This window comes from Macaca nemestrina, chromosome 1 (assembly GCF_043159975.1).
Source record: "Macaca nemestrina isolate mMacNem1 chromosome 1, mMacNem.hap1, whole genome shotgun sequence".
Lineage (NCBI taxonomy): Eukaryota > Metazoa > Chordata > Mammalia > Primates > Cercopithecidae > Macaca > Macaca nemestrina.
Genome location: NC_092125.1, coordinates 69,621,960 through 69,629,620, shown reverse-complemented (window position 1 = coordinate 69,629,620; position 7,661 = coordinate 69,621,960). Strand labels below are relative to the sequence as shown.

Below are 7,661 nucleotides of genomic sequence, written 5' to 3'. Positions count from 1 at the left end.
AGAGACCACCATTTTTACTTGAAAGAAAAACTGACAGAGAAATATGGTTATCCAGATGAGTATTTGGCAGACATTTTCTCTAAAATGAATGACATGAACTTGTCATTTCAAGAAAAACGTCTGACTGTATTTGTTGCCAATGATAAAACTCAAGAAAAAATAATTTTGGAAAATACATCTATAACTCTCATTTCCTTCTTACATCACGAGTTTGACATTTTTCCAATACTTAATGACTTTTCTGAAAATACTGGTAGTGATACTGGTATACGATTTTTATATTGTATAATTAAATGAGTTAATTTTTGGAAGATCTGTATAACTCAGCAGACCAGTATTTTTCAGATTGTCCAATGCATGATGTTACAAAATCATGCATGGATAAAAGAGTCAATTATAGTGCAAGATAATTCAATGAATTTTAATGTAACAAAGCATGAAAACCATTGATATAATTTCAGATTCCAACTAACTTCCTTTTGCAACTAACTTCTCTTTCTACCTCTGAATTGTGGGCAAGTTTTAAAAAATTATAGTAAAATATACCTAACTTAAAATTTACCATTTTAATCATTTTTAAGTGTACAGTACAGTGGCATTAAGTATATTCATATTGGTGATTAAACCATCACCACTGTCCATTTCCAAAGGTTTTTCATCATTCCAAAGAGAAACTCTACCTATTAAACAATGTCCCATTACCCTCCCCTGAGTCCCTGATAACTTGTATTATACTTTCCTTCTATATGCATTCTAGGTACCTTATATAGGTGGAATACTATATTTGTTCTTTGTGTCTGGATTATTTCATTTAGCATAATGTTTTCAAAGTTCATCCACATTGTAGCATATATCAGAATTTCATTCCTTTTTATGACTGAATAATATTCCATTGTATGCATATACCACATTTTGTTTATCCATTCATCTGTGATGGATATTTGAATAGTTTTCACCTTTGGCTTTTGTGAATAGTGCTGTATGAACATTGATATACAGGTATCTGAGTTTGTTTTTCAATTATTCTGGGTATATACCTAGCAGTGAAATTGCTGAATCATATGGAAGTTCTATGTTTTTTGTTTTGTTTTGTTTTTTTGAGACGGAGTCTTACTCTCTCACCCAGGCTGGAGTGCAGGGACGCTATCTCAGCGTACTGCAACCTTCACTTCCTGGGTTCAAACAATTCTCCTGACTCAGCCTTCCAAATAGCTGGGATTACAAGCGTGTGCCACCACGCCCAGCTAACTTTTGTATTTTTAGTAGAGATGAGATTTCATTGTGTTGGCCAGGCTGGTCTCAAACTCCTGACCTCAGGTTATCTGCCCAACTCGGCCTCTCAAAAATTGCGGGACTTACAGGCGTGAGCCACTGCACCCAGCCTACCTTTTAAAGGAACCATCATGTTTTCCACAGTGGCTGCACCATTTTATTATACACCCCCACCAAGAATGCAGCAGAATTTCAATTTCTCCACATCCTCATCAACATTTTTTAAAAACTGTTTTGATAATAGTCATTCTAATGGCTGTGTATAAAGTTATATCTCATTGTAGTTTTTTTTAGTTTTCATAGTTTTTTATTTGCATTTTCTTAATTATTAGTGATGCTGTACATCTTTTCATGAGCTTATTGGTCAACTGTATATCTTTTTTGTAGAAATGTCTATTGAAGTCTTTAGCCAATTTTTAAATTACGGTTTTTTGTTTTTGTTGTTGACTGTTAGGAGTTCTTTATGCTATATTCTGAATATTTACCCCTTTTTAGGATACATGACTTACAGATATTTTCTCCCTATTCTGTGGGTGACATTTTTACTCTGTTGATATCCTTTGATGCACAAAAGTTTAAATTTTGAAGTTCGATTTGTTTGTTTTTTCTTGTCACCTGTGCATTTGGGGTCGTATTCAAGAATTCATTGCCAAATCTGATGTCATGAAGATTTCCCGCTATGTTTTATCCTAAGAATTGCATAGTTTAATCTCTTATGTTTAGGTCTTTGACATGTTAGTTAATTTTTGTGTATGGTGTTGTGTAAGGGTCTAACTTCATTCTTTTGCATGTGGATATCCAGTTTTCTCAGCACTATTTGTTGGAAAGACTGTTCTTTTCCCACTGAGTGATGTTGGCACCCTGGTTGAAAACTACTTGACCATATATCTAAGGGTTTATTTCAGGACTCTCTATTCTATTCCATTGGGATATATAGTATTTTACACCAGCACTATACTGTTTTGATTACTGTAGCTTTGTAATAAGTTTTGAAATAAAAAAGTTAGTCTTTTAACTTTATTATTTTTTTCCAGGATTGTTTTGGCAATTTGGGGTCTCTTGATATTCCATGTGAATTTTAGCATGGATTTTTACATTTCTGGAAAAAAAAAAGTCATTGGAATTTCAATGAAGATTGTATTGAATCTGTGGAGAACTTTGGGTAGTACTGACATCTTAACAGTATTACGTCTTCCAATCCATGAACATGGGGTGGCTTTTCATTTATTTGTGTCCTCTTTAATTTCTCACAGCAATACTTACAGTTCTCATTGTACAAATCTTGTACCTTCTTGGTTAATTCCTAAGTATCTTATTCTTTTCAATGCTATTATAAATTGAATTTTCTTAATTTCCTTTTCAGATTGTTCGTTGTTATTGTATAGAAACAACAGTGATCTTTTGAGTGCTGATTTTGTATCCTGCCTTTTTGTTGACTTTGTGCTAACAATTTTGCGGAATCTTCATGGTTTTCTAAATATAAGATCATGTCATCTGTTAGCAGAGATAATTTTTCTTTTCTTTCCAATTTGGACATCTTTCCAACTAACATTTAAGAAACTACAACTAGTTGAGTTTTGATATAGTGCAAAGAAGACTATTCATGATAATCATAAAAAGCCATTAAAATACAACCTTCCCTTTTCCAGCTACATAACTGATCTGTGTGAGGCTGGATTTTCTTTATGTACTTCAATTAAAATAACATGTTACAATAGTTGAATGCAGAAGCCAATGTAAGAAGCCATATATATCAGTTTTCTATTACTATGTAACAAATTATCACTTTAGCAGCCTAAGACAACACTCACTTATTATATCAGTTTTTCCTGGGTTGGGAGTCTAGGTTCAGATGAGCTCCTCAGGGTTTTTGCTCAGGGTCTCACAAAGCTAAAATCAAAGAGTTGGCCAGGGCTGCAATCTCATCTAAGGCTCAGATCCTTATCCAAGCTTACTGGTTGTAGGCAGAATTTAGTGTCTTGTAGCACTGAAGGCCTTATTTAATGGCTAGCTGTTGGCTAAGGACTGCTCTAAGCAACTAGAGGTCATCCACAGGTCCTTGCCACATGGTCCTCTCACAACATGGCCACTTATTTCTTTAAAGCCAGCAGGGAAATCTCCCTCCAGTCAGCTATGATAGAGTCATATATAACATAATATGATTATGGGTCACTCTATCATCCCTTTTGCCATATTCTTTTAGCTAGAAGCAAGGCACAGATTTTCCTGCACTCACAAAACTCACTGGTAACACTTTAGGGTGTTTGTACCACTCCAGACATTAGATTTGCAATATGTAAAACAATGCTACTGTTTGTTTTGTTGTTGTTGTTGTTGCTGTTTTTGAGACAGGGTCTCACTCTGTGGCCCAGGCTGGAGTGCAGTGGTTCGATCATGACTCACTGCAGCCTCGATCTCCTAGGCTCAGGTGATCCTCCTACCTTAGTCTCCCAGGTAGCTGGGACTACAGGCATATGCTACCACACCTGGCTATTTTTTTGTGTTTTTAGTACAGGTGAGGTTTCACCATGTTGCCTAGGCTGGTCTCAAAACTAAAGCAATCTGCACACCTTGGCCTCCCAAAGTGTTGAGATTACAGGTGTGAGCCACCACACCTGGCCTAATTATTATTTCATAAACATGTATTATTTATACTAATATATAATGAGTTTCTAATTGTTATTTTTTTGAATGTTAGAAATTTATTATTATTCTTAAGTGCCAGCTTAATACTGCAGAACATTTCAAATCACCCTTGATAACCCACTTTCTTTTCTCCCACCCAAATTCTTTATCAGGAGTTATTCAAGTAACAACATGCTCTTCTCTCTTCTGTATAAAACTTTATGAAATAAAGGCAAAAGATTGTGTACATCTTGCTGGAAAATGCTGCTCAGGGATCTGGAGATGGTGGCTGCCTGGGCTCCCTTCACTGTCCAGGTCCTGAAAGACTCTTGTTCATGAACTGTCTCTTCACAAAGCAAGTCCACCACTTGCTGGGTTTATCATTCTGAGGGTCAAAAACTTGCTCACAGTCTGTCCAGCCTCTTGCCTTAGCTGATGTAAATAGGCTGTCATTACTTCATCTTCCTGTTTGTTTGCAGGTTTGGCATAAATTGCATTAAATAGAAAACGAGGCTCTCCAGGAATAGGAAAATTAGCGATTCCCAGTGTATACATTTCTTTCTCACCTTGGCTTCTGGAATTACGCTTCTGGAGTTTCTTCAGACACTCAGAAATGTAGAGAGGTATATATATCAAGGTCCTATCAGCTTCATTCTTAATTTCTTAGTTTTTGAAGAAGACATTGGCCTTGAAGTAACAGATGGCTTCATCCACAATATCTGTATCTTTTGTCTCTCTGGGGGCAGGTCCTTTTAATTGACTTCTGATAGGTAAGAATGCCATGTTTCCAATGAGTTTGGTGTCAGGATCCATGAGAGAAGAGTGGTAAGCCGGCATCTTGCCGGTACCCGGGTTTCCTCTAATTGTTATTTTAAAAGAATTAGTAATGAATTATATTTCTTAATTTCAATTGTAATTTCTAATACAGAAATTAAATTTTTTTTGAGACAAAGTCTTACTCTGTCACCCAGCCTGTAGCGCAGTGATGCCATTATAGCTCATAATACAGTAAATGTTGATAGACACTATCCACATAAACAGCAGCTCTTTGGGCTCCTTAATAAATTGTCAGAGGGGAGATGGAATGAGAACTATTAATATAATAACACCAAATAGTTAGAACTTTCCACACTTTGTGATCCATAGAAATGCATTTTACATTGTGACCTAGCATATACATACATATGCATATGCATATTACATGGATATATAACTGAGGCAAAAATTTCATGAAATAATACTTTTTTTTTTTGAGACAGAGTTTCACTCTTGTTGCACAGGCTGGAGTGCAATGACACAATTCCAGCTCACTGCAACCTCCACCTCCCGGGTTCAAGCAATTCTCCTGCCTCAGCCTCCCAAATAGCTGGGATTACAGGCATGCACCACCATGCCCAGCTAATTTTGTACTTTTAGTAGAGACAGGGTTTCACCATGTTGGTCAGGCTGTTTTTGAACTCCTGACCTCGAGTGATCCACCCGCCTCGGCCTCCCAAAGTGCTAGGATTACAGGTGTGAGCCACCATGCCTGGCCAGTGCACTTTACTTCTATTATTATTACATTGTAATATACAATGAAATAATTAATTATACAACTCACCATAATGTAGAATCAGTGGGAGCCCTGAGATTGTTTTCCTGCAACTAGGCAGTCCCATCTGGGGGTGATGGGGTCAATGACAGATCATCAGGCATTAGATTCTCGTAAGGAGCATGTAACCTAGATCCCTCACATGCACAGTTCACAATAGGATTCACACTTCTATGAGAATCTAATGGTGCTGCTGATGTGACAAGAGGCGGAGCTCAGGTGGTAATGAGAGTGATGGGGAGTGGCTGTAAATGTAGATGAAGCTTTACTCACTTGCCCACTGGTCGTCCCCTGCTGTGTAGCCAGGTCCCTAACAGGTCACAGACCATTATCAATCTGTGCCCCAGGGCTTAGGGACCCCTGCACTAGATGATTAATATTTACATTGAATTTTGAGAAGCACTGGCTGGGCGAAGTGGTTCACACCTGTAATCCCAGCTCTTTGTGGGGCCAAGGCAGGCAGATCACTTGAGGCCAGGAGTTCGAGACCAGCCTGGCCAACATGGCGAAATCCTGTCTCTACTAAAAATACAAAAATTAGCTGGGTGTGGTGGCCTCCCAGCTACTTGGGAGGCTGAGGGAGGAGAATCGCTTCAAACCAGGAGGCGGGTTTGAGGCCAGGAGTTCAAGACCAGCCTGGCCAACAATGGCAAAACCCCATCTCTACTAAAAATACAAAAAAAATTAGCGTTGCGTGCCTGTAGTCTCAGCTAACCAGGTGGCTGAGGCAGAAGTATCGCTTGAACCCAGGAGGCAATGTTGCAGTGAGCTGAGATCACACCACTGCACTCCAGCCTGAGCAACAAAGCAAGACTCTGTCTCAAAATAAATAAATAAAATAAAATAGAGATGATGATATCAATAAACTCTTATCAGTGACATATTTGAGAGGTATAGTAAAAGAGTGCTTCACTATACTTTTTGTAAAATTCCACACAAAGCATTTAAAAATCTAATTTATGGGATGTCCTTTTAAAATGGTCACTTCTATAATGTATTTATATTTATAGCACAATTAATTTGTATGCAATAAAAATATAAAATCTACAAATTATGGAATATGCCAGTATTTCAGTCCATTCCTGTTGCCATAACAAAATAACTTAGAGTGGGTAATTTATAAACAACAGAAATTTATTTCTCACAGTTCTGGAGGTTGGAAAGCACAAAATCAGCACCAGCATGTTCAGTGTCACTCTCTGCTTCCAAAATGGTGCTTTCTTGGTGCATACTCACATGGTAGGAAGAGTGAAAAGGAACAAGCAGCTTCCTTGCACCTTATATAAAGTCATTAAATCCCATTCATAAGAGCTCTGCCCTCATGACTTAATTACTTCCTAAAGACCCCACCTCTTAATTCTAGCATATTGGCAATTATGTTTCAACATATGAATTTTGGGGGGTACATTTAGAACACAGCAGCCAATTTCCTAGTTCTTGACATATATGTGAACATCCTGGAATACAGAGGGGTTGGGAGTATACGTAACTCTCCATCTATGTATTTCCACAATCCCAATAACATTTTACACTCATACTGACACTCCAAATACTCTTTCTCCTCTTTCTGTGTTGGTTTCTACTTTTCTGGTTAGCAATTGCCAAAGCAGGAAAATAAGAAAGCCCACGACAATGGAACTGTCCAGAGTTTCGTTTCTTTATACAAGAATATTGTGTCCTGGCTGGGCACAGTAGCTCACGCCTGTAATCCCAGCACTTTGGGAGGCAGAGGCGGGTGGATCACTTGAGGCCAGGAGTTCGAAAAAAGAAAACAGTCCATTTATAACCTAAAATGCCTTTATTTCTTCAGTAAATAAGAAAATGAAAAACAAACATAAAAACCCTGTATCCTCTGCTGGTGCATTTCAGAAATGTCACCATTTCAAACATAAGGAAATAACTTTCTTGATACATAAATACTAGAAGCCCAAGAAAATATGAGGGGAAAATTATCTATAGTCATATGCTAAATATCTCTGTAATCAAAGATAAAGATGCTTAATTTATGTACAATCCTCCTATTATAATTTACCCTGAGTTAATATCCTTGGGGAAAAGAATCCTTTAAGAATTCCATTCAGTAAAACACTACATTAGGATAATATGAACAACATATTGTTTTATTTTTTAAAATATGTTTAGAGACAGGGCCTTGCTGTATCACCCTGGCTGG

At 37.4% G+C, this 7,661-nt stretch overlaps 1 pseudogene; it reads right to left on the bottom strand.

The window, feature by feature from the left end:
- Positions 1-405: 405 nt before the first annotated feature.
- Positions 406-6,459, bottom strand: LOC139358664 (actin-related protein 2/3 complex subunit 3 pseudogene; annotated as a pseudogene).
- Positions 6,460-7,661: the final 1,202 nt, after the last annotated feature.